The 27772-nt window shown below is 40.4% G+C and overlaps 1 protein-coding gene across 1 annotated transcript in view; it reads left to right on the forward strand.

Moving 5' to 3' along the window:
* ATXN2 (ataxin 2) overlaps positions 1–27772 on the forward strand; it is a 2781632-nt gene that overhangs the window by 637381 nt on the left and 2116479 nt on the right. The gene's annotated exons all lie outside the window — the stretch shown is intronic.

Below are 27772 nucleotides of genomic sequence, written 5' to 3' on the forward strand. Positions count from 1 at the left end.
TAATTCCTGTCTCCCAGGAGAAAGTGCTGTTTACAAAGCATAGCATTCTTCTGATATAATAATGAAAACACCCCAGAAAACTAGCGATTACACATCTCACCGATTTAGCGTTCCACAGTTTCACTTCCAAGTCCCACTGATAATTTTTTTCTTAGCAGCTGTTGGGATGACTCTGACTTATTTTTCCTGTGCTACCACTAGCTGCATATCCCACCCACCTAATTTTACCTTTGCTATTTCTGCTGCCCCCTCCCCTTGAAATCGAGATAGGGAAGCTGTTTAACATGGCACCATTTATAAAATACCATTGCACACAGTGGATTCTCCCGTTCCACAGCTCTGTGTGCTTACCACTTAAGTGATTCTTTTGTTGTATTTGTTATCTCTATTGTCCTAATGTACTAGCTGACACCATACAGACATAATTACACCAAAAAGAAATAATTGCACCAACATTTCTAACTTATCTCTGTCTGAATGTACTAGCGGACAACAAACAGAAATAAATACCCCAAAATTTCTAACTTGCTTTTCAGATACTATATTGTTTTTTTTTTCCATGTAGTGAGTGTAAAGCACAGTGTTCCAGTCTCAGTTTATTTGTTAATAGATAACATGAATGTGACCATGTGCTTCCTAAACTGGCAATGTGGCTCCACTGTAAGCCAAAAGTTATATTTAAGGTGAACTGTTGCATTGCTACTTATACTTTCTTTTGGTATTTTCTAGCTTACGTTCTGTAGCGTACAGTGTAGTCTTCTATTTCACTCTCAGATATTGTGGTAGCTGGGTCTCGCGCAAGTATAGATCTGAAGCTGTTAATCTTCTTTCCAGTCATCACTGATGGGTTCGGTTCTAAGCTCTCGGAACCGAGTCGGCCTAGTACCAATCTCGCGCCTGCAAAAAAACTCGAACTAAGCTTCTACCCACAATGCCCTTCTCCCTTTTACCTCGGGTCTCGTTTGCCGTTTAGCCGTAAAGCCGCGTTTCAGCCGAGCTCTCAGCTAAGTGGAAACTTTGTGATATTTTGTAAGAAAATTGGTTTGTCTTATCATTAGTGATTTATAGTCATTAATCTTTACTTTTATAGTTAGATTTACCCCTTTTTCTCTTTCCTTCTGCCCGTTTGGTAATCTTTTAAGTACCATTGCTGGTTACGGCCCTATTTACCCTTGTGGCTTTCCTTGAATACCATAGCTGGCGTTTCTCATTTTTCTATCGAGTTGTGTGTTTTTTGCTCTTGGGTAGATGCTGTGTGTATTTATTTAGTTTTAGACATAGAATAAATAGGATTTAAAACCAAACGGAGAATTCAGAAAAACACCAACAAACAATAATCCACACTGGATCTTCACAGCGTAGCCTTTATTTACCAAAGTAGCAGCACTTTATTCAGTAAGTCCTTTCATCTTACTAATGACTTCTTCAGACTGAATAAAAAATTCTTCTTACCAAACACAAATATACTTAATTTTCATTAATTAACTAATTATTCAATTGAAAAACATAATTTCAAAAATAAAACACATTTATTTAAAGAAACAATACTCTAAAACATTTGTATTTGTGACTTCATATATGTAAATATGTTATAATTTCAAAAATTCAAAACATTTAATGTTTCAACCTTTCTTTTTATATAAACTTTAAAATTTCCTTGTCATTAAGATCGGGGGGGGGGGGCGACTTGCATCTAATCTCAAAATGCAGCAGTACTCCTTCCATTTTAACTCTTCTGCTGCTGCTAAACTTTTTTCGAAATTCAAAACTTTCTCTACTACCAGAAATTTTGGATTCCCACTACACTTAGTGTTCAAATAATGCTTTCCCCATGCATTATTGGCATCTTTTCTCTGAACTGCATACAGATGTTCTGTTATTCTTTTATGCAACTCCCTAGTTGTCATGCCAACATAATAAGAGGTACATCCTGTACAGATAAACAACAAATCTTATCCTGCAGACATTCTCATTAACTGTCTGTAGTCTGATATTGTTTATAAATACTGTAGTTGATCCTTTATAAATAAATTGCAGTATTCACCATTCAAACATTTCCAAATGTTCTCTTTTCTTTCATTTATAGGATTTAAGGTTACATTTGAAGACTGTGATTGTTGTGTTAACTTATCATGATGTCTGACAAGAAGGGTACTTCAGATTTCAAGCACTGTACTCTAATGGTAAACTTCCGAACAGTGTCTCTCACGATGATTGTGTTTATTGCTTGGGGGGGTGCCCCATCTTTCGGTGCAGCCTCCCTGTGTAATTTGCCAAAGTTTTTGCCAGCACACACTGAACGAGCACAAGAATAAGTCAATTCTAAAGGGCCTACTTAAATGGCCCTTTCTGTGATGGAGATCTTAACACCTCCTAGGAAAGAAAAATAAAAAGGTCCCATTTGGTTTCCTCTTCACCCTTGGGAGACCAGGGCACGTCTGTCAAACCTAAGGTAGAAAAACTTTCTTCAAAGCATAAGTCTGCCTTGTTGGCTCCGACCTCCTCTGCTCCAGGTACTACGACTGTTACTATTTCGGTGCCAGCTTCGGCACCGATACTATCTTCATCACCGACCATAAACCTGCCTATTATGACTTCCGCACCAGGTGCCATTTCGGCACAGTGGATGCCTTTGATGCCTATCTCTGCAATGATGAATCATCCTCCCATATCTGCTCCGAGTGCCCCCTTCAGCACCGAGCTCTCTTACGGCTCCAACTACAATAGATTTGACTCCACTGCTCCCGGTCTCCAACCTTGAGACTTCGCTGCTGGTAGACCCCGTACCACGGACCCGATACTCTTGATCTGTAGACCCATTTCTAGGCTAAGTGTATAGTCCATTCCTAGATCAACCTGATTTCCCCGTCTGGAGTATCCACTAGCTCCACCAGGAGCCTTTCAGAACTTAATGTGGTGCATCTTGTGGATCAGCTGCTGGCAGCCAACAGGATACCCATGCCTTCCAGGACCCATCCCCCTGCGGGATTTGGGTTAATTTCTCCACGGACTCCATTCTTTTCGCCTCCTTTGACCACCTTGGTTCCAAAGCCTCCTGCTCTGACTTCTGTTTCGAAACCCCCCATCTTGACGCCAGTAGTGGACCTCACTTTGGTTCCCGAACCATCCCTTTCGTCCTCTGTTCCTACTGAACCAGTCCTTCCTCATCCCTGTGATTGGGCTGCAGGCTCTTTGGTTGGTGGCACAGTCCCGAGTGTTTCTTTGGTTCCATCTTTGGTACCGTGAGCTTTGTCTGCTCCGATCCTGCTTGAGACTGTTCCTTTAGGAGCAGGTTCGTCAGAATGGGGTGTGACCCTGGTTCCGAGCTTGTCCTCTGTTCCGGGCTCCCATCCCTTTTCGGGTGGACCTGATTTATGTGCATTGGAGAGGGATCTTGTTTCTGGAAGCATTCCGCTGATGTCGGAAACCCCGTTTTATAGACCCTGAGCTACATCTGCCACAGGCTACTTTTCAGGGACTCCAGGCAGGGAAGTTGCAGGAACAGGGGGGGTACAAGGGTGCTCACTCTTCCGAGTCCTCAGAAGCCCCCACAGAAGAGCCCCCGCAGAAGAGATCATGCAAGAAGAAGCATGTAGACTCACCTGAGGAGTCTCTCACAGAGGACACGGATTTCAGTGATGGTGAAGGAGACATCCTTGTAATGTTGAAACAGATGGGTGACTGGAAGACCACTAATCCTCCTCCTGAGGAGTCCTGTGTTCCTGCAGGCTTTCCATGCCTGGCCCTGGCCCTCTACCTCTTGGGTGACCCCGCCTACAGATGAGCTAGTCCAGCTCATGGTGCAATGTGCCTGAAAGAACCCAACAAAATTCTCTTTCCACCTGAGGAACACCCACATTGGTCTTGAGGTTTACCAGTCGATGCTATGGTGGTGGCAGAAGCCACTAAAAAGGATCTAGCTGAAGAACGTCCTACTGTACACCTGCCTAAAATAAAGTCCCGGGCTGTGGACATATTGGGGAAGTGAGTTTTTGCATCAGCGACCTTTGCCATACATCCCCTGAACTAATTGGCACATTTTACTAGGCTCCAAAGAGCCTTGATTTCCGAACTCTCTGTAAAACTTGCAAGGCAGGTGTCTGATGAGGGACAAAGTTGCATCGCAGCTTGCAACCCTGGAATTGACTTCCAATTCGTCCATGAGGTTGCTTTCACACGCGACCGAAGGAGCGGCTAGAGCTGCAGGTTCAGGCATAGTTATGAGAATCACACCTGGATGCACATTTGTGACCGCGCGGACCTCTTAAAGTTTTCCTTTTTGAATGCTCCCATCGAAGCATCTTCCCTTTTTGACTCCAAGGTAAAGGACATTCTGGCCAGGTGTGAGCAGGACGGTAAGACCCTGTCTGCAGTAGGCTTACATTTTTCCAACCCGCAACATTCCTTTTCCAGGAACCAGAGGATTAGGAGGATGTGGCACAAAAAATGTCAGGGTCCTTTCCATGCTGCACATGGTGATGATACCCCCTAGTGGCAGGTGGGGGTAACAATTCCAGAAAATGCCCCTTTTGAGGCAGAGGGGGGTCCACGCAACAAAGCCCCCAGAGACTCCTCTTCTGGGTAGCCTTACCAGCACTCCTGAAGAGCGGCTCGATTGCTTGCCTCTGGAAGCAGTTGGGGGTCGTTTCTCTCTGCACCAAGCTGCCTGGCACTCTGTCACCACCGATCATTGGGTGCAGAACATCATTACAGAGGTTATACCATTCTCCTCCTATCTTATCCAAAACTTCCAACAAAACTCCCCGACGTTCCACCCAGTCAGAGGGAAGAAACAGCTTCAGAAGTAAGAAAGCTGTGTCAAAACAGAGCTATCCAACTAGTCCCTCTAGACCAGTGCAGATCTGGATTTTTACTCCAGATTCTTTTTGGTCCTAAAAAAGACAGGAGACTGGAGACTCATTCTGGATCTCAGTAGCTTGTACAAATAATGTCACCCGTACCAAATACCAGATGGTCATGGTTCAGTCCATCCTCCCCTCTCCGGTAGGGAGATTGGATGTGCTCGATAGATCTCTGGGATGCGTATTACCACATCAAAATGGACAAATGCTACAGGAGTCTGTTTCACTTCTAGCTAGGAGCTAATCATTACCAGTTTCGCGCCCTGCAGTTCGGTCTCTCTATGGCTTCCAGTGTGTTCAGAAAGTGCATGGCAGTGGTCACAGCTCACTTGAGACTGCAAGGATTCTGGGTGTTTCCATATTTGGACGAATGGCTCCTTAACGCCCCCACCAAGCATCTTCTAGTAACAGCCCTGCAATACACCCTTTCTCTGGCAGAAATTTTGGGGATAACTGTGCACTGGGAGAAATCCAACCTTACTCCAGCCCAGCATATAGAATTCATTGGAGCAGTCTTTGACACCTGATCCTGTCTGGTGTCACACCCAGCTCACAGACTCCAGAGGCTGAGGCTTCAGCTCCGGGTGATACTCTGAAAACAAAGTCTCTGCAAGAGAAGTCCTTCAGGTCCTAGGATCCATGGCAGCCTCCATACCAATAGTGCCTCTTGCGAAACTGCAAATGCGAATCCTCCAATGGCTTCTTCTCTCTCGGTGGTTCCTGAACCATCCCCCCTATGTTTTCAGATCCGGATAACCAACTCGTGCAAGCAGGACCTTCTTTGGTGGATGAGGCCAGACACAGATCTTTAGAGCAATCCATTCCAGTTCCTTCAGCTTAAGGCCATTGTGACCACGGATGCTTCCCTGATAGGGTGGGGGTGGGTCTATTTCCAGGGAAAGACAGTCCAAGGTGAATGGTGCATGCTGGAGGCCAACCTACATATCAGCGTTCTAGAACCGAGAACGGTGATGTTAGCGTTGCAAGCGTTCCACCTGGTCCACCCCTCTGGAACGATTGCAATTCAGTCAGACAATATTTCACTAGTTTGGTATATCAGCAAGCAAGGAGGAACCAAATCCCTACCCCCTATGCCGAGAGGCCCTGAGAATTTGGCAATGGGCGATGGATTCCAACCACTTTCTGGTAACTCATAACCTTGGGAGCTCCAACATGATTGTGGACAAGCTGAGCAGATATATCTCTCAATCCCAGAGTAGCGGCAGAAATTTTCAGCCTTTCGTGCCAGCCTTGCTCCGACCTCTTCGCCTCCCCTTCAAACAACAAATGCAGCAGCTATTTTGCCCTATTCCCCCCCCAAAGGGGGAGACCCCTAGGGATGCTTTGATTCCTGATTGGCCCACGGGACTTCTCTATGCCTATTCTTTTATTCCTCTGATTCCACAGTTCATAAAGAAAGACATACGGTTGAAATGCAAATTGATCCTCATAGCCCCATTTTGGCCTGAGCAAGTTTGGTTCCCCTTCCTTCAGCCTCATCTGTTGTATTCACCATGGATTCTGGACCCTATTCCAGATCTGATCTCTCACCCCCAAGGGTTGACTCATTCAAATCCGTCCATTCTCAAGCTGACAGCTTGATTTCTCCACTTCCGCTAGTTGCCAGGTAGGATGATCTCCCCTCTCCTGTTCGTGATATCATTCTGGCTTCTCATAAACAATCCACCAGAAGACTACACTGGGACAAATGGAAAAGGTTCTCTATTTGGTCAAAGGAAAGTATGCTAGATCTGTATTCAGCTCCTGTCACAGCGGTCTTACAATATCTGTCTCAGTTTTTTGAAGATGGAGCTGCAGCTTCTACCATACGAGTACATCTGGTGGCGATTTCGAATTATAATGTACTGGATGGTACTCCGCTCATATCACTGCATTTATGTAAAACCTTTCTTAAAGGAGTTTCTCACATTAGACCTCCAATCAGGCAGCCTATAGAGCCATGGAACCTCATGCTAATTCTTCATACTTTGACTCAATCTCCCTTTGAACCCGCAGTGAATTGTGACCTCAAATTCTTGTCATGGAAATCTCTCTTCTTGGTAACCATCATGTCAGCCAGACGAGTTTGAGTTGCAGACAAACTCAACTGTGTTGTTCATCTTTTTTCATTCATCACTTTCCACTCTCCTTCCCCCGCCAAAGGCTCCTGGTGGATACTTTGGGTGCAAGTGGTGGCTTAGGGCATTTTGCGCAGAAATGGCCTTTGCTTTACTTGTATAACATGGGCAAACTTGATCTGAGGTAACAAGGAGAAGGGCATTGTGAGTAGAAGCTTAGCTCAAGAGTTTTTTTGACTTGAGTTTGGTACTAGGCCGACTTGGTTCTGAGGGCTTGGAACCAAACCCATCGGTGATGAATGAAAGATGATGAACAGCACAGATGGAATGTTATGGTAAGATGCAACTTCTTTTTTTGTTTTTACTGCATTTATCTGTAGTGATATAATTGCCTACTTAACTGGTTCTTGTACTCCATACCTGCTGGCTGTATTTGTTTTGCTTTCCTGCTGTCCGCCACACTTCAAATCACATTTTTGTCTGTTTCCTTTTACCATACTGCCTATATTGTGTCTATATTTTCACCTCTAATGACCTTTTTAAAGAACCTACATTCTGTACATCCCTAACAACCTTTTGAACTTAAGTCTGAAATGCTGGTCGCTCTCTGCAGGGCCACCTCTCCTTCCAGCTGATCCCATTGTCCTCCGCTGCATATTGCACTTATCGTTCAACTAAGGACATACAGAGCCTACAGTATAAGAATTGAAACCTACTGTTAAACTAATTTAGGTGCTTTTCCTGTAATAATACCTTTGAACAACTTCAATTTATTGACATAGTACTACCTGTATTAAGTGGCATGCATGCTCGCAGAGGCAGCAGCTGATAGTTGCTCCCCTCTTTTTTCCAGTTGTCTTGCTCACTTTCTGCCACTAGGTGGCAGTGAAACACTACTCTTTGAAGCTATTCCATGTACTAACAAGGCTCAGTCAAGCTGTTTTGCCTATGGAGAATCTAATTGAATCAGTGTCTCCCAGCTGAAAGTGTTGCTTACAAAGCATAGCATACTGCTGCTGTAATAACAAACGTACTTCCAAAAAGTAGCAGTTACAGCTCTCACTTACCATTTCACATTTTCATTTCCAAGTTGCACTGATAATTTTTTTCTTGGCATCTTGGGCTGGCTTTGCCCACTCGGTTCACACTTCAGTAGCACTCCCTTGTCTACCCTACCCCCTTTCCCACCCACCATGCACCCAAATGATTTATACTTAGCAGTAACTCCACCCTCTCCAGTAAACTTTCATCTGTTTACACAATCCACTTCTGACTGTACCTTCCTCCTCAGTAGCCTGCTCCTCTCATTTCCCCAGTCGCCATCCATAGCAGTACCTTCCACACTCCAAAACCTTTCTAAATCCATTTTACAAGTATGGCACATCCTACATACTCTCTCCCCAGTCTGCTTCTAACTCTTGTCATTAGCTTACTGATTCATATTACCTCCCCCAAAATCTACACTTCACCCCACAGCTAGTACTTCTGCAACTTCTCCCCAATGCAGTGACAAACCATTAAACAGCTTCCATAGTATATCACCCAGGCTACTCAAATATCATTTCATTAATTTATCAAAAATTTAAAAAGTATTGTCCTATACCACCATAAATAAAAACATCTACCATGATCTAGCAAGTTATAAAAAAAATTCTTCCAAAACACTCCCTTAACAACCAAAACAGACTATCCCTATGTGGTGACATCCACCCCAACCTAGGACCCTCAGGCATAAACTACACTCAACCAAAATTAATTTTCTAAAGATCTGCTCTACAACCTTAATCATTTGTAGCATCTGTAACAAAATTACGACTTCCATGCTTGGCTAACGCAAAACACCCGTGACATCCTAGCAATCACCAAAACCTGGCTAAAACCTCAAATCCAAGATATTGATACAACACCCCCAGGTTATAACATACTACAGAAAGATAGAACCAAGAAAAAAGGAGGTTGGGGTATCCCTAATCTGTGCTGTCTCGCAGTACTGCCCTTCCAGAAAACACTCCCATCATTTTAAAATGCTGAATCCTAATAGGAACCCTACAAATTAACAAATCTAAACAGCTGTGCATAGTTGGTCTTTATATGCCACCAGGACAAAATATCCAAACCCTTCAGGACATCCTGGCCTGAAAGTCAGAAAATATCTGCAACAAAACTATTATGGAGTTGTAAACATGAAATAACAGGATTTAGTAAAAGACTCCCCAGCAAACAGCATAAACCTCTACAAGTTCACCCAACTCGTCACAAACCCTACCAGAATGCTCAACAGCAATACACCAGGAGCCACCCTTGACTGGATCTTTGTTTCAGATCCAGTTAAATACTCAAATCCAAAGACCCTACCCAATATACTCAGTGACCACTTACCTGTTTTTGCTTATAGATCCACTCCACAAATATATCCAAATCTCATAACAATAAAGCCATCAGAAACCTAAAACATTTTGAACAAGAAGTTATCAATATTCTGAAACTTTCAGATTGGCACCCACTAAAAACTCTCCCATTGGATGATGCCTTGTATTATTTTAATAAGATATTCCTAGACACACGCAACCTAGCCCCTCCTCTTACTAAATTAGTAAAATTGAACCACGCTTCTTGGCTAACAAAGGCCACGAAACAACTTCTGCAACATAGGGACAAGGCCTGGAAAGAATGGCATAAAAACAAAAATGAATGTAACCTACTTAGATACAGACAGTTATGAAACCAAGCTAAAAAGCTAGTATGTACTTACAAGAGGAACTACAACTGAGTAACCATAGAAACAACCCAAAACATTTCTGGAAAAGCATCACTAATTTCCTTTCCCCTGGCACCAAACAAAACCCATCACTATGCCCAGAAATACCACCATCACAAATAGCTACAATGCTCAACTCACGTTTTATAAATAGTATACACTAATTAATAACAGACTCTTCTCCCTCTACCCTCACCTTATCAAATTCTTTTCCTCCTCCTGTACCCCACAAAAGCAGTCCTCACTTAGAAAGATCCTCTCCCCCCATAGACAGTTCTTCTCCTTATCAAAGCAATTTTTACACCATCTAGCCTCTTCTCACTACAACCAATACAAACCACAGAAATTCTGAGACTCCTCAGAAAATTAAAACCATGCTCTCTCTTTTCTGATGTCCTCCCACCAGAATACTTACTCACTGCGGAGGCCATAGCATTCCCCGTTAACATTCTGATAGCCGCTCAAGTACAGAATCCACTTGACCTGGTCATTACTAACATGGGCAACCGTTGCTCTACACCAGTAGTCAACTTCTCCCTGGTTAGATCCGACCACCATCTAATCACCTTGGAAATCCATATCCCTCCCCTTCACCCCACCCCACCCCACAAAGGTAACCAGCATGAAAAACTTCTCCAAAGCTAACTTTGGACTCCTAAAAACAGAGGTGGCTAACTTCACAGCATCCATGCAAATGGAGAATAGTTGTATGACCACTGAATGATACACCAGTGCACTGTACAAATATGTACACAAATGCATGGATATCGCCATACCCAGTAGAACCAAGACGCTCTCCTCCAAAAAGAAAGGAAGCCAATCTGGTGGTCCCCTGCCATAAACAAACTACAACAGAAGGAGGAAACTGATGCGGAATAAGGTGAAGTCCCAAGACTGGAAAAAACTCCCTTATCAGCCTCAACAAAAAGTTGAGATCCCTCATCATATTCTCTAAAGCTAGCTATGAAAACGTAATTGCAGCAGATAGTGAAGACAACCACAAGGCCTTCTGTAGTTATGTAAAGAATCTCCACGGCAATACCCAGATTTGCTCTGAGCTACTACACAGTGGTACCTCCTATACTGAGCCAACAGATATTGCCAATGTACTGGCCAACAGATTCAGTGCCAACTTTACCCGTCTTCCCCCCCTAAAGGACGATAGCAGTAGATTGCCAGGCACCCAGTGTTACTGCTGCACAGGTTAAAACAGCACTGTCCAAGGCCAAGAATACAGCTTCATTGGGACCTGACAAAATATCCCTGGCTGTGCTCTACATGAACTAGAGTGAACTGGCACCTCATGTGTTTGCCCTGTTTAGTCACAGCCTGACATCAGGCTTTGTCCCTACCAAATGGCGCACTGTTACAATCACCCCTTTCCACAAAGGAGGAGTAACTACAGACCCTGGGAACTATCGCCCCATTAGCCTGAAGAGTCTGATATGCAAAGCTATGGAATGCATCATTATGGACCTAATAAACAAAGATGTAGGGAGTTTCTAACCTCTGGATCCCACACACTTAGGTTTTGTGAAGGGTAGATCATGCCTGCTCAACTTGGTCAACTTCTTTGAGTCAGTCACCAGAGCTGTGGATGAAGGCACTGTGGTTCATACAGCCTACCTTGATCTGGCCAAGGCCTTTGATACCATTCCCCACTCAGGAATCATAGAAAAACTCCCTAAGCTAGGCATCAACTCCTATATCACTAGGTGGCCTGCAAACTGGATCACAGTTAGAACCCACAGTGTGAAAGTAGGTGGCCTGCAAACTGGATCACAGTTAGAACCCACAGTGTGAAAGTAGCTGACTCCAAGTCAGACTGCCGACCAGTCATGAGTGGAGTCCCATAGGGTTCGGTACTGGGTCCTCTCCTGTTTGGTATCTACTTCTCTGAAGTCCAGGCCAACATGAAGGGACTCTGGCTGACAAAGGTTGCAGACAATTGCAAGTTGGGAGTTATAATTAACTCCCCAAGTGATGTTGACATCCTACAGAAAGGCCTCACTGTGATCGACTGGTGTCAGAACCATGGCCTTAAGTTCAATGGTGAAAAATGTGTCATTCCCGTTGGGAAAAATCTTGTTCCCATGAATTACCACATCGATGGTAGTCCACTGAACACAGAAGGCGTTATAAGAGATCTGGGAACACAGGTTGACAGCAACCTCTCTTTTGACCACCACACTGCCACTGAGGTCAGAAAGTCCTACGTGGCAAATCTCATTACTGAGAATTTTGCATCCAGGAAGAAAGAGGTCATTGTCTCCCTCTACTCTTCCCTCATTAGGCCAGTCATTACGTACAATGCCCCATTTGGCATGCACCTCACTAGACACCTGCAGCAACTGGAGAGGCTGCAAAAGTACCTTAGACAGAGGATTCATCTTTTGCCTGATCCTTTGTTCAGCAGCACATTTTGTTCAGGCAATTTTTTGAGTCTCTTGGATGGTTAGCAGTGCCAACGCTCCATCTTTCCTTTTCGTATCCAAAGTTTAAGTATTGAGTTAATGAAGCTTGAAATTGAGAGTAGAAAAACAAACAATACTAGACAAGTGATCACGAGGGCCATAAATTGGTCTTGCCATATATACCCATAAGTAGATATATTTAACAGCATGTACCTCATTTTCAAGTACTTTTATTGCTTTCATTATTGACAGACTCTTAAATTGACAGCTGAGCAGGAATTGAAGCAAATTGAAAGTGTAGGTGTCACTAAAATGGGTAACTAGTTTAGTCAGAAGGAAGGCAAGATTCACATTTGTGTTGATCTGCAAGATCTTAATGAAGTGACTGAGAGAGTAATTACCCATTGCTTAAAGATGAAGTGGTGGTCTCATCACTACCGGATGCTGCGGGCTGGCACTGTGTCTGGTTTATCCTCCTCCTGCAAGTAGTGGAGTGTCTTCTCTCGTCTTGTCAGTAATAAAATTGTACCAGTCTTCAGCTGCACCCCTTATCCAATTCCAATGCACCCTTCCCTCTTTCTTCAGATCTTAGTTGCTGCTCATTGCATATGGACAAAGTTACAATGTTACTTTTTTTCCCATGAGCTTTTTGGCAATTCCCTTTTTAGTTATTTTCTCTCTGTTCCTTTAGGAGCATTTGGTGAGTTTTTTCCATTTTCCTTCTGCCTCAGTTCACCTCATGCCTTTAGTATTCTTCTGGTTATGGTAGTTGTGACATTGTTGATTAGTCTTGGTGTTAATTCAAGAGTCAGCTGTTGGTGTTTTCTAGGTTGTTGTGTATATATTGACTGTTTACAGAAAATAGAGAAATCTGGTTTCTTCAACTATTTTTTGTGGTAGAAACTTGTCCCCCTTCCAAGATAAACATTGTTGTACTGTGTCTGGGTCCTGCTCACCTTAATGAATATTTTGTTCTGTCTGTTATAAAATGATAAAAAGGGCAATGGCAGCCAGATAGAATAAGTTAATTTTGAAAGATCTTCTGCCTAGCAGGCATTCTCTGGGCCAGTCAACCTCTTCGTGGTCACAAAGCCAATAGTGCTTTTTCTAAAGGTGATACTGGCAAGTCTGAATTAAAAGGAAAGGAGCCTTTTTTTCCTCCCTTCCTCTCCTGTTCCCTTCAACTGTCCAAGAAGAGAGTATAAGAAGCCATCTACTGAGAATGGTCTAGCTAAATTGGCAGGTAGTGCAGTTGAACATCTAGTTCTTGGCCAATGTCAGATTCTGTCTGCAGAGAACTTGTCTTACCTTTTTTGGAGGTAAACCTCACCAGGGTTTCTGTTTCTGGGTTAATAAAATCTTGTAATCTTTGTGCTTACGTATTTGTGGTGGTATAGATTCTCTGTTTAATGGGGGGTATTTGAAGTCATCCTAGATGATAGTGCTGGAATCTGTCGTGGGGGATCTCAACTTTAGATATGCCTCGTAGTTCACCATTGTCATAGTTTTGTTTATTGTGAGAAGGATATGGAGGAGTTCAAGGTCATTGTCCCACACTGAGTCTGGAGGTGAAATGAGCTCTTAACACAGAGAAACTCCCTCCAGCTACACCTTCCAGTTTAGTGTTGGGTCTAAAGGAGTTGTAGGCATTACATCCCTGTACTACAGGGGTGCCTACTGATGGGGCTGTGCCTTTTTGCAAGCAGTACTATCCCAGGATATTTAGTCCAGCTGATGTTTGTATTCATTCCATCTGGCTTCAACTTTTTTCCATCAGGTCGTCTCTCTCTGGTTTCCACAGTCCTTAGATCCCATTAGCTTTCTATTTTTTGGGCTACTGGGCAGTTTAATTATGGGCCTCTGTCCTCCCCTTTACTGTCTTTCCTTACAGGTTAGGATTATAGTTTGTTATACTACTTTGAGAGTTTCAAGGACAGGTTCAAGTTTATTTTTCAGATTTTGCCCTGATCACCAGAGCCACTTCTATTTCAGTTATAAGGACTATGGGTTTAGATGCTTTACATGTAGTTTGCCTAATTATTTTAGACTTATTTTTCAATTAGCATTTGTCATTTCCTTAAACAGGATAGCTTCCCTTTTCAGCATTGCTCTTTTCTGGTGAACCTTGGGGTGGGTATTTCTCGTTCCTACATATTCCTTTTGGTACCCGTCTGTAGACGAGGTCAGTTGTAATTAGTTGAGCATCTTTTGTGTGTGTGTGTGTCTGTGTTTCTGTGTGTTGGGGGTGGGTCTTCCCTCTTCACAGGTGGAATCTTCAATTTTTCCAGCTTCTGGACTTGCTACTTCTCAGGTGTATACTTCCTTTTCTAAGGAAGCAAGGTATTTGGAGTCTACTTCTTTTGTTCAGTTTAGCCATCAGATTTTTCAAGGTCCTTGTGGGACTGGCTTTCTGCAACAAGAATTTCCTGAATTATGTTTAATTTATATGTTACTTTCTTTCCCTTACAAAAATTAAATAATTGACCCTAGCTGATATTGCCACACATGGGCTGTTTTTGGTTTTGCTTTAGATTGCAGTTGGCATGTTTGTTTAGCTATCCAGTTGTTGATGGCCTTTTAGTTTTTCCCTGGTTTTTATACCTTACCTTTCATTTGGCCCCAGCTTAGTGCAGTAGCTCTTACTTTATGTTGCTGCAAGCTATTTCCTTTCGGTAACCATTTTTGTGGTTCCAGATTTCTCTTTTAGAGGAAATCTGTTTTGGATTGGAGGTTGCCTTTTATCCTCAGAGCACTGCACTGTCTGGGCCATTCCATGGTATCCTAGACCCTCTTGTGTTTTCAAATCCTTTGTGGTTTTATCTATTTTTCTCATTTTAATTTGGTACATTTTTGGAAGCTTGATGGTATAGCCATTCTCCTTCTGGGATTATTCCCTTGTGCTGCCTACTGTTCATGTTGTGTTTACTGTTGTCTCCACTATCCAGTTTTCTTTGGTGCACTTGTATTTGATCTGGACCCTGGTGATTGGGCTTACCTAATTCCTTTTTATCTTCCACTGCTCAAGTATTACTTTTCCTTTTTGGTAGTGGGTGGTTAATGGATAATGATTTCTCCCCATGATCATTTCTCAAGGTATTTATTTGGTAATAATCCTTTTAGTCCTTTCAATTGCTTTTGCTTTAATGTCTTTTTTTCTCATTGCTCCTCTACTATTTTTAGATGGTGAGTAAAGCAGCTTTATTTAACCATCAGATCCTATTTCATGCATCTGTCTGATCAAGCTTTTGGATATTGAACTGCTTGTCTGACGTCATCTATTAACTAGCAGTCCAAGCCTCCAACCTTCAGACTTTTTTCCATAATCCCCATGTTCTTCTATTCCTGAAGTCAAGTTTGCTGACCTAGTACCTAATCTTATTAGGATTAACTGTCAAACATGCCAATGTGTACCTCAAGTTTGTTGTGTCTAGAAGATAAGTAATAATTTGGAAAAGGAAAAGAGGGTGGGATGTTGTATTAGAAGGATTTTGATGAAAAGGATCCAGTGTTGCATAACTTCTGTATCCATTTTCATTCATCTGTCCAATCCATTTGCCATGCGGTATGTCTGGTGGAGTCATGCCAAGATACCTATCAGTAGTGATACTCTAAATGAGGCTCAAGTTCTGGAAATTATGTCCAACGTATGTTCTTCTTTCGGCTTTTCCCAGTTAGGGGTCGTCACAGCGGAACTCCAGTCTGCTAATGATTGGCAGTAGATTTTTACGGTGCCGAGGTGCCAGCTTTGATGCCCAACATTCAATGAAGGCACGCCCTACGCATGTCTTTCGAATGCCACTCGACCGCAGGAGGGACATGCAGACTCCACACAGAAGGCGCTCCAGCCGAGAATCGAACGGGAGAACCTCTTGCTGTGAGGCGATAACGCTACCGCTGCACCACTGCAGCTTCAAATTATGTCCAACTTATAATGATTGGAAAAGGTATGCAACATTTAAATAGTTGCTGATGCACATATCTCATATATGAAGGAATTCTTGAAGGCATTGGAGGTTCTTAGATCTTGTAGAATGAGCTTTTGGTGCTGTAGGCAGTGCTTTACTCTCAGAGTAGACAAAAGCAATATCATTTTCTGACTCTAAATTTTCCCCTTGCTAACCGGAGGGAACATGTGGCTTAACCTCAGTGGTGTATAGAAATGTTTATGAAGACATCTTCATGCAAAAATCCTAAATTTCCTACTTTTTTACAACTGTAACTAGGTGACAAGTCTGTTGCCAGTGCTTATGGAAGATTTGCATATTTAGCTCCTTTTCTCATATTTGTTTTACTTTTCATCATATCCATTTGCCTGTATGCTTTTATAACTTACTTTTTAAACATTTATAAAACCGACTCCCTTCTACCATCACTTATGAAATTCACAATAAGAGGCATTCCTTGCTGGTCTGCTATGAAAACCTGTGCTTTTCTTGTCACCTGGATCATTCCCTCATATTCCAAACCTGTTTAGCCTCTTGTAGATTGCTTAACTGTGTTTTCTAGATTTGTTCCCCAAACTATACTTTGGTTCATTTTTGCTTGATAGTTTCTAAAACGTATCTCAACAGTAACTATTCCTCACTGCATAACAGGAAGCACAAAATTCACGGCTTAATCAAGTCTTTGTGAAGACGTGCTAAAGGGAGGCAGTAATAGGATTGACCCTTGCTAGATTCTGATGCTTCAAAAACATTTATTTTCCACAACCTTTCCAGTGTTCTATTACCCTGGGCCTGCATAAGGTTTATCTAGATTGACTTCCACTTTGCTTTGCAGCTTCCAGTTTGCAACAGGACATAAATATGCAACCACACTGCACTGATGCGGCCCCATGTGTCATATAACCCTAACTCTCCAAGATCTTTTGAAGCAGTTACTTTATCCCATGAGATCCTAGGTCTTGCTTCCTCCCAGATAAATTCCATAGTGTTTTTAAAGCTAGTAACCACTTTTGCAAAATCCACTCCATAAAGAACTGAAACAAATATCATAAAGGCAAAAATAAAATATGACACTGCTTATATTTTCTGATCAAATTCTAATGGAAGAAGTTTTCATCTTCTGACAGCCTTCTTTCTATCCAGTAATTCATTTAAAAGTCTTTGTTACAGATTTCTCCACTGAGTCACAAAACCATATCCCGAAGCATTTAAAATAATTCTCCTTAAAGACCAGGTGTTGCAATGTGAACTGAAGTGGAGGGGCTTCATTTATTACCATTGCTTAATTAACTTTATAGCCCAATAATTCCCAAAATCATTAAGATTCTGTTAAGCTTTTGTGTACCTGCCCAGGGGTCTTCAAAAATAATAGTATAAACTAATGTCTTTCAGCTTTTCCCGGTTAGGGGTTGCCACAGCAGAACTCCAGTACGCCAATGATTGGCAGTGGATTTTTACGGTGCCGAGGTGCCTGCCCGATGACCAACCTTCAAAGAAGGCACACCCATTCACGCATGCACCTACCTGCATGTCTTTAAACTTCACTCGACAGCGGGGAGGACATGCAGACTCCACACAGAAGGCGCACCAGCCGAGAATCGAACCAGCGAACCTCTTGCTGTGAGGCGACAATGCTAACCGCTGTGCCACCGCGGCCTACTTCAAAAACAATAGTATGATATCCTCAAAAGCTGTTATTTTCTACTTATATTTATAGTATGTTATCCACGTGATTACGTCCCTATTAACCCAAACAGTAACACTTTATGCCAGCCTGCCCTATGGTCTTGATTAATGGTTCCAAATATGGAGTAAATAAGAAGGGTGCCCAGTTGTTTATATCTGCAAAGCCCTAGAGACCCCATGGACAGTTTTAATCCAGTTCTACAAAATCCAGGCCCTGACCTAAACTAATCATAATTTATTTCATGTAGCTCCAGCCCACTCTTTCAAATGTCTTTTCAGCATACAGACTTCGAAAAAAAAAAAACACTGCTGTTACCCACTCTTGCAGTTTCAGTTATTGTCTGGACATGGGAAATATTATGAATAATCTGCCAGTCTCTGAAAACACAACTTGGTTATCCATTTTCAACGCTGGCATATATTTCACCAGTCTATAAGCTCAAATGTAGTTATAATTTCAAATTGTGGTAGGTCTGTATAAGAATGGCAGACTGGAGACTCTGCTTTATGGATAACCACCACTTTGTAGCCTTCTTCCACAAGTCAGGAATGTTTTGTCTTCAAAAGTATGTTGTACAGGCTGGTTATTGCATCATAGAAGGCCTCCCCTAGCCACTTCCAAAGATCTAATGGGAGCTCACCAGGCCCTAGGACATCCTCATTGATTAACATTATATCTTTGGTCTTCTCTGCAGTTGTGTTACGTAAGAGATTCTACTTGCAATTTAGTTAGCCCTGGAAGTTCTAGTTCTGCTAGGAAACTTCTCACGGTTTTATGCCCCTTGCAGGTTACCCTCTGATACTGCATAAAGGGAAACCTAAAATAAGGAACTCCTCCTGTAAGAATTGCCAAAATTCTCGCCAGTTATCTGAGACTTGATAGACATTACTCTTCTCCACCCTTTGCCAAGCTTCAAAGCCAAAGACATTTGATAAAGTGGAGAAGTCTTAAGAATATATTTTATTCCCTCCTCTTTAAACTCCAGTTCAAAGCTTAACAACTTAGCCATGTTCTGCTTTTACTATGTTGAAGGGACTTTCATCTACTTGTCCAGTTTGTCTTCCTCTTTCCATAGCTGCTCTCTCTTAAGAACCCTTTTCATTTGAACCCAGTGCTCAGTTATCCATACATACCCCCTTTTGAGGAATTCTTTGTAACATACCTTCCAAACCTCCTTCACACTCATGTACAAAGCTTCTTCATTTAAGATAATATACCTGAACCCCTGGGTGTTTAACTAGCCTCTCTGTCGCAGGGTTAACAATTGTTAGTTGTCCTAAAGATGGACCTTGAGAATCTGCAACATCTCATCCAAATGCCTATACTCAGCAGAGATATAAACTCTGCCTATAATTCTGCTTCCGTAGCAGTTTAGCTGATATGTAAGTTAAGCCCCAGAGTATTTATCTCACTCAGTAAAGCATCGAGCATCCCTATACTTTTTAGATAATTGACTACATACTTGTGATGTTTTATTTCTGGGACTGTTAGCATCTTCACTGTCAGTATATTCCAGTCCCTAGACAGATAAGAACCCCCTTGATAAAATTGTATTACCTCTGATAGGATTGTCCTAAATTACTTCATGACTCCTGGTGGAATATAGAAAGATACCAAAGTATATTTTGATAGGCCTACTTAATTGCAGTACCTCCCCTACTTATCTACAAGTGCCTCAGTATTACAAATTGAGATCTACTCCTCTAATCCTAGCACAGTCCTTCATTGAAAACACTCCCCTGTCAAATATTACCTGCATTTTCATTGCACAATGTTCCCCAGCGGTCTAAAATTTTGTTAGAGAAATAAACCAAATAAAACACAAGCAAACTAATACACAAATGATCGGTCGACTAGGAAGGGAGTTCCAGTGCAAAAAATAGTTAAAAATTCCAAATGAATATGATTTAACACTTTAATAACATAAAATAAAAATGCAGCAATAAGTCAAGAAAATCAAGTGCTTTCGTCTCCGACTTTATCAAGATGAAACAGTCCATTAAGCTATCCATTTAAATAGCCCATAACACAAAATTAGACCAATCACAGCCCTGTAATCATGAATAATTCAAGCAAAACATGATTACATAAGTTCACATTAAACCCAAGTAGCTATACAACCTATAAAAATATATATAAGCAGCAAACATGTATTCAGAGAGCCTCCTTTCATATAAAATATAAAAAATGTAAAAACTAGAGTCTGTAATATTCATTAAAATAAAATAAACATGAGAGACATTAAACCACACATATATCCAATATACTAATATATATATATATATATAAATAAATATAATATAAATATATGAATATATAATTAATTCCAAATCTAAAAACCTAAACCCATAAAACATTCAATACTTATTATAAAAGCCCACATATATTCAATATAAATGCACATGATATTTAATATAAGGAATAATAAATAATTGAATAAATGGCTATAAGCTAAAAATAATTTAACGTCCATAATCTAATGCTTTTAATTTTAAAAAACAAGTAATTGAAAAAGATTCTAAAAAATATGTTTGAAAGTAGTGGCCATTCACAAGTGAGGGGTTATATGAAAAAATGTGGCCTGTGTAGTTGAGTATATAATGGAAGGGTCGTCTTTCAATATAAATAGGGTAAAGATTACTTTGAAGAAAAAGTGTAGTTGTTACACTGATTAAGTTGTGTATTGTGCTTTCTGTTGTAAATGCCCCTGTTTTTATATTGGGAAGATGGAAGGGAAACTAAAAAATCGTATTTATGAACATCTTTAGGGATATTAGACTGAAAAAGGATTCAAATGCCCTAGTGAAACATTGCAATGAACTACCTGGCCACATTTTTAAATTCACTGTGCTTGAGCCCTTACAGAGTGACCCAAGGTTGGACCATGGCCTTTGTATCTTGAGAGAAATGAAGCCCTATGGCAACTTAAGACTAATGCAACCCAGTGGCCAGGTTTAAGCTAATCTTTTTTTAATTACTTCTGTTTTAAAATTAAAAGTATTAGATAATGGATGTTAAATTAATTGTAGCTTATAGCCATTTATTCAATTATTTATTATTCCTTGTATTAAGTGTCATGTGCATTTATATTGAATATATGTGGGCTTTTTGTAGTAAGTATTGAATGTTTTATGGGTTTGGGTTTTTAGATTTGGAATTAATTATATACTATATACTAAGATTCTAGTTTTTACATTTTTTATATTTCATAAGAAAGGAGGCTCTCTGATTACATGCTTGGTGCTTATATATATTTTTATAGGTACTTGGGTTTAATGTGAACATATGTAATCATGTTTTGCTTGAATTATTCATGATTACAGGGTTGTGATTGGTCTAATTTTGTGTTATGGGCTATTTAAATTGATTGCTTAACAGACTGCGTTTCATCTTGATAAAGTCTCCGAATTCGGAGACGAAAGCTCTTGATTTTCTTCACTTATTGCTGCATTTTCTATTTTATTAATTGTTAAAGTGTTAAAACATATTCATTTGGAATTTTGGACTATTTTTTGCACTGGAACTCCCTTCCTTGTCGACCGATCATTTGTGTATTTTTCTTAGAGAGCCAAGGGAGTTTATTTTTTCTAACTCTGCAAAGCGTAGAGGCCTGTGCCGTTCAGTCATACTCGCCAACCTGTTAACATTCCATGTCATAATCTTTATAAATTTTTAACCGTGTTTTAAAATCATTATCACACTTGTTACCTCCATATTTTTCCCATCTGGATTTCTGTAAAAGTCACATAGACCCTCAACATATACTGCCTGTCTGACCATGTCTGAAAACTTTGGAAAAATATTTCTGAGGATAGTGTCATCCATGGGTTTTAACATATTAAAAATCAAATAAACATATTTAGGTTGCAACAGCTTTAACTATATGTAGTGTTACTATAGTCCATTTCAGCTGCCAGGGATATTTTGCTTTGGATTATTCAAAATAAATAGTTGCTGAAAGAGAAAAACCCTCCCTTTTTTGTTTCCCAGTAACAGCTCTCTCCCTTGTGTAGTCTTGCAAAATTAAAGGTATGCAGTTGTGATGACTCCCACAATAAATTTGCACTAAAAACTGCAAAATAATTTGCCCGTTTTTATCAATTTTAAACCAAGAAGAGTTATTTCAAACTAATCAGTTCAAAAAAAGTTAAATGTTCCCCAAGGCAAGATACTTCCTATAGACGTTACCTCCATATTTTTCCCATCTGGATTTCTGTAAAAGTCACATAGACCCTCAACATATACTGCCTGTCTGACCATGTCTGAAAACTTTGGAAAAATATTTCTGAGGATAGTGTCATCCATGGGTTTTAACATATTAAAAATCAAATAAACATATTTAGGTTGCAACAGCTTTAACTATATGTAGTGTTACTATAGTCCATTTCAGCTGCCAGGGATATTTTGCTTTGGATTATTCAAAATAAATAGTTGCTGAAAGAGAAAAACCCTCCCTTTTTTGTTTCCCAGTAACAGCTCTCTCCCTTGTGTAGTCTTGCAAAATTAAAGGTATGCAGTTGTGATGACTCCCACAATAAATTTGCACTAAAAACTGCAAAATAATTTGCCCGTTTTTATCAATTTTAAACCAAGAAGAGTTATTTCAAACTAATCAGTTCAAAAAAAGTTAAATGTTCCCCAAGGCAAGATACTTCCTATAGACGTTACGCTAATGCAGTGGACTTCAGTCATTTAAGAAACCTGTTTTCTTAACAATAAAATCATAAATCTTTGTTGTGACTTTCGGCTTTTCCCGGTTAGGGGTCGCCACAGCGGAACTCCGGTCCGCTAATGATTGGCAGTTGATTTTTACGTACCGAGTTGCCAGCCCTGACGCACAACCTTCAAGAAGGTACGCTTATCCACGCATGTCTCCACGCAGAAGACGCTCAGAGTCGAACCAGACAGCGTCTTATAAATGTATATGTACACAAAAGTAGAGCTGTATCTCAACAGCGTTATAAACATATTGTTATGCAGAATGCACAGGAAAACTTCTGCACTTCAAAATGAGCTAGACTGAGGGCTGCTTAGCATTCCCTTCTCCAAGGCAGTCAAATCACATATGCTTTCACAGGATTATTAGAAATTTAGACTTTGATATTTTTGTTAGGCATAGCAGTCCTTTTCAAAGTTGAGGAGCTCCTTGATGCTTGTTGAAAGATGGCCGTAGGCCCACTCCACCTTTGGGCTGACTGCTCAAACTCTGTGTGTCTAGCGCCCACCCATTTAAAAAAAAAAAAAGAAGGGCCTTGGTTGAATCCAGAAAATTTTGCTACTATTTTAAAGCAGTGAGCATAAAAAATGCTTGGAAAATTAATTTATATATTTTTTTCATGCCACTATCAGAGCCTCATTGCAGGAAACTATTTTTTTCTTCTTTCACATTGTCGCACTGCGTAGTTGTAATTCTCTTCAAATTGGGCAGTTATTCACCATGCAAAACTACTCTTGGTTACCAGTCTTAAGAAACAATTTCTTCCTTGAGTCGATAGTGGTGAAGCTAGAATAGAACATGCCAAGGGGACTCCTCACCTCGTTTCTGGGTTCTTTTCTGGACCCTGTGTGCCCTTTCTATTTTCAGTACATCTTCAGGCAGTCCTCTCCACCTAACCAGATGTCTTTGGGAAAATGCCTCACAGTTTCCTCCCTCAAACCACTCTGGCATTCCATTTAGGTGTAAATCCTTCCTCCTTACTCCATTTTTATTTCATTAGCTTATTTTTTGGGCATTTCTTCAAGCTTGCATTCTAAGTTGGCAAACTTATCTGTTAGGGCAGCATTCTGGTTTTGCAGCAGCACAGAGTAGTTCAAGAATAACTTTATCTCTCTCTCTACATTTTTCTTGTGCCCTCAAACACTTCCGGTTCATTAACTTTGTAGAAATGGGAGTATTAGTTCTATTGCTAATTGATATTTCTCCATTTCAGCTCATTTCCAGCTGTTCTGATGCTTCATTTGCAACAATTATTTTCTTTCTGTGCAGACTTAGTTTTGTAGCGCATCAACAAAGTGTTAAGCAAGTTTTCCCTTACCTAGCCAAGAGGTTTTAACTGATTTATTAATCCCAAACTCTAATGTTAACTTTTCGTACTAGAGAGCTATAAATGGAATTAACGGTCTCTTACTGTTCAGTATCAGAAGTCCATTCCCCCTTCCGTTTTCTGTTTGATGTTGTTTGGATTTAGATCTTTGTGTCTGGGTCCTTCTCTACTCTGGACTCATGTTTATATAAGCTTCTTTTTTAGTGTAAACTTACAAGACATTTATAGAATAGCTGTCTTTATTTATGGTCCTCTGGGGATGGTTCCTTTGTGGCAGTACTATGTGGCAGTACTATTAGCAGTCACCCAGTATTGTTTGCTTGCGATACTGTCTTAAAAGTAGAGAAAGATGGGCGAAGTGCAATCCCATACAGAAGTTATCTACTTACCGTAATGATATCCTGTGATGTAAAAAATGAGAGAGACCAGTGGTGTGTGGGGGATGAGTGCTGGGTAACTGGGAATATGATGTTAACCACAAGATGGAGTGTAAAAATTCTCCTAGTAAGATGCTTAAACTGAACGTAAAGTCATATGTAGTATAAGGTAGTGTTGCTGCATGGAATGAAACTGTAACTGGGGCGGGACAAGCTTTGAACTGACTGATCAATTGGATAACAGTAGAAGTCCATATAAGGAAATTAAGCATGACATGCAGTTGAGATTAGAAATTTGTTAATGCTGAAAGGCAGTAAGCAAATACCATACAACCCTCATGCCATGCACGGAGGAAAATATTGATTTTGAGATCAGGTAGGAGCAAAAGATTAATAATTGATGAAAAATATAGTCTAAAATTGTAGCCCTGAGATAGTCTGTAAAAGAGGGCAGGTACTTTGTATGAAGAAGTTCCGTCTGCGCAAAAGTGGAACCAAGGTGGCAAGGTGTATATTTTTTAGTTAAGTAGAATGAAATTGATAGGTTCTTGGCACTTCAAACCTGTCACTGAATAGTGTAATTTGCCAAGGAACTGATAAGTAATAAATAAGTCCAAATAAAAGATAGATTTAGGAAAGCAAAACCAGATAGGAGTGAAATCAGAAAAAAATGGTAGGTATTGAGATCTTTAACTATAGCTCCCTATTTGAGGGACAAACTGGTAGAAGAGACCAAGTATTGACTGGCAGGTAGCAACCCAGACTTTTGCCTTTAAAAGGATCTGCTCAATTTATGGAAGGTGAGAGGCATCAAGCTCATTTTTATATAGTTAGAATTTATTAAATAGTTTGGTTTCATTTAAATGATCAGGAAATGGGAGGGGGAAGAGGTGATTGACAGTTTATATAAACTGTTAGCAAGACATTAATTTAAGTTGAGCAGCTTGGGTATATCAGATGTGCAGGAAGCCGTGATAAGGGCCAAAAAAGAACAAAAGTAGAAAAATAAGTTTTAAATGACAAGATTAGAACGAACTTGAAATGTGTATGAGTTAGTAGGAAGTAGTTAAAAAAAAATACTGACATACCTACATACAAGATCTGTCACAATGACAATGTTACAAGAAAAACATGTTAATTTAGGAGAACATCATTGATTTAGCACTCAAATTGTAGGAGACAGAAGGGGTGTTGACAATTGTGAAGAAAACTGGTGCCTTGAAAATTTAAGAGGAGACTGTATATATCCAGGGAGATATAATACGGGAATACAGGTAGGGAAGAAGGATATATTTCACCTAAGAGTACAATGTATGGTATAAAATGAATTTTGGAAAACATAGCAAGTCAACAGGAGATTTTCCTTGGGGGGGGGGGGGGGGATTGGAACTTAATAAAATGGATGTGTTGGGCAGACCAATAAATTAAAGAATATGTAAAGAAGCAAGATACTTAGAAAAGTTCATAAAGACATTTGACATAAGGGATGCGACAGAAAATTTGCAACCGAGTAGAGAATATACTCTTCTCCCCCCCCAAAATCCTGGACATAAGGCTAGATAGGTGTACATCTCGCTAGAACATGGGGATTTAGTGGCAACTATAAGACGCACCATATCCTCCTATGAGATCATGCACCAGTGGTGGTAACTTTGTAACAGAGAGTATTTGAGTTTTGGTAGACACTGGAGCTTTTCAGTGTACACATGGTAAGAGTGGGAATGAGGGAATGGTTGGGCATAACATCATTGCAGTTACTGACCACTCCGAGACGGAGGAGGAAACAGTCCAATAATGGGGTAATATGGAAGCTAAGCTTAAATAGTAAGGGTCAGAGAAGCTCAGGGAATGAGATGGATCTAACCAGACATGTACAAAGTCTAGGAAGCATTAAGCGACACCAGGAAAAAATGGGTAGGATGGCAGAACAAGATAGGGAGAGTTTTTTTTAAATTGCAAAAAATAGAAGCCCGTCTGGAATTTATTGAACAAAAAGGGAGCACTGCAGCAGAAGTGCTAAAATACACTCTGTAGTATGAATATGCTAGTTCAGAGATTAAGACTGCAAAAGGTGGAAAACGTAATAAGAAAGCTACAGAAGTCCCAAATGGACAAGGTTAAGAACGAACCTAGCAAACGTATAGAAATTATGCAGCAGTTTTTACAGGGTCTATACAAGAAAGGCAGATTAGAGCCTGAGATGGAGATCAGAGTACTAGTGTTTCTGGAAGACCTGTATACCCCAGTGGTGTTGCAGCAAGAGGGACGAGATTTATTGACTGAAGAGAAAACAATAGCACACACAACTGTGGGAAAGACTCTAGGGTTTACTGGGTATACTTACTGAGGTATGGAAGATTGTGAAGATGAGGATTAAGATTTGGCAAAAAAAAGTTTTTTTGTTTTTAACACCTTTATTAAGTTATCAGTTAGGACAGGCAAACGTACATGAACAGAAAAAAAAAGAACCATGTTAATATTTTTCAATTTAGATACATTGTACATCACACATCTTTTATCATCAGTCTAACATTACTTAAATTACTGAATTCCTGCCTTCCCTTAAACCTCACTCCTCCTGAACATCATTCTGCATATATTGCTCTTATAATTTCTATATTTCTATTAAAAATTTTCTTTCCCTTTTCTAAATATTCCACTTCCAGTTCTTTTCTCTCTTATATTCAGTATCTCATATACATTCGGTTTAGACTTTCCAATTTCTAGTAATTGCTTTTTTGGCAGCCAGCAGGATTTAAACATAATAATGATTTACCCTACTAGGCAATTCAGTTCCTGTGTCTCAGCTCAAAAATATATCCTTAGTTTTAGTCATTTGCTCACCAAGTATTTGACAGAATACTCCAAGGGAATTTTTAAAATCTGCCAACTCATTACACTCCCAAAACATATGTTGGCAGTTACTTTCTTCCAACAGCACACTTCCAACATTTGCGGTCTACGTGAGGGCGAATTCTAAGAAGCCTAGGGTATAAAATACGTATGCAAACACTTCCAGTCAAATATTCTAAACCTTCTGGACTTTGATGCATAGTTGGGAGACATACATATATTCTCCCATTGTTCTTTTGTAAACTGCTTTTCCAGTTTCTCATCCCAGTCATTTTAACCTCCTCTGATTCTGTAGTTATCCTGCAAAATTGTATATGTCCTAATTACCAATTATCCCTTTAACAGCAGTGTCTGTTCTAGATTTGACTAAAAACCCCACCAGAACAGTTATTTCACTTGATTCCTATCCCCTTCTCTTTGCCTATACCCTGATACCAATCCCTGGTAGATGGTCTCTAGCTTGTTTCTTGTTGACCTCATCTCACTCTATTACCCTCCCTCCACCAGTTATTTGCTCCCAGTACCAAAGTTCCTTTGCCAGTTTTCTCTATTTAATTCCAGCCCCCTCTTTCCCATTTCTGCACCCCTACTTGTAGTCATACCTATTGGCAAAAATCTCCTTTCTCCATTCTCATATTGGTTTAGTTCTTAGAATACATTCTGCTACTTCCTGAATTTATTCTGTATGGCTGCTGTTATTCTCCTTAAGGATCTGCATCCACTCTCTCCATTTCTTGAACTTCCCCCTGCTGCAT

This window comes from Protopterus annectens, chromosome 4.part0 (genome assembly GCF_019279795.1).
Source record: "Protopterus annectens isolate FY-2018-M chromosome 4.part0, PAN1.0, whole genome shotgun sequence".
Classification (NCBI taxonomy): domain Eukaryota; kingdom Metazoa; phylum Chordata; order Ceratodontiformes; family Protopteridae; genus Protopterus; species Protopterus annectens.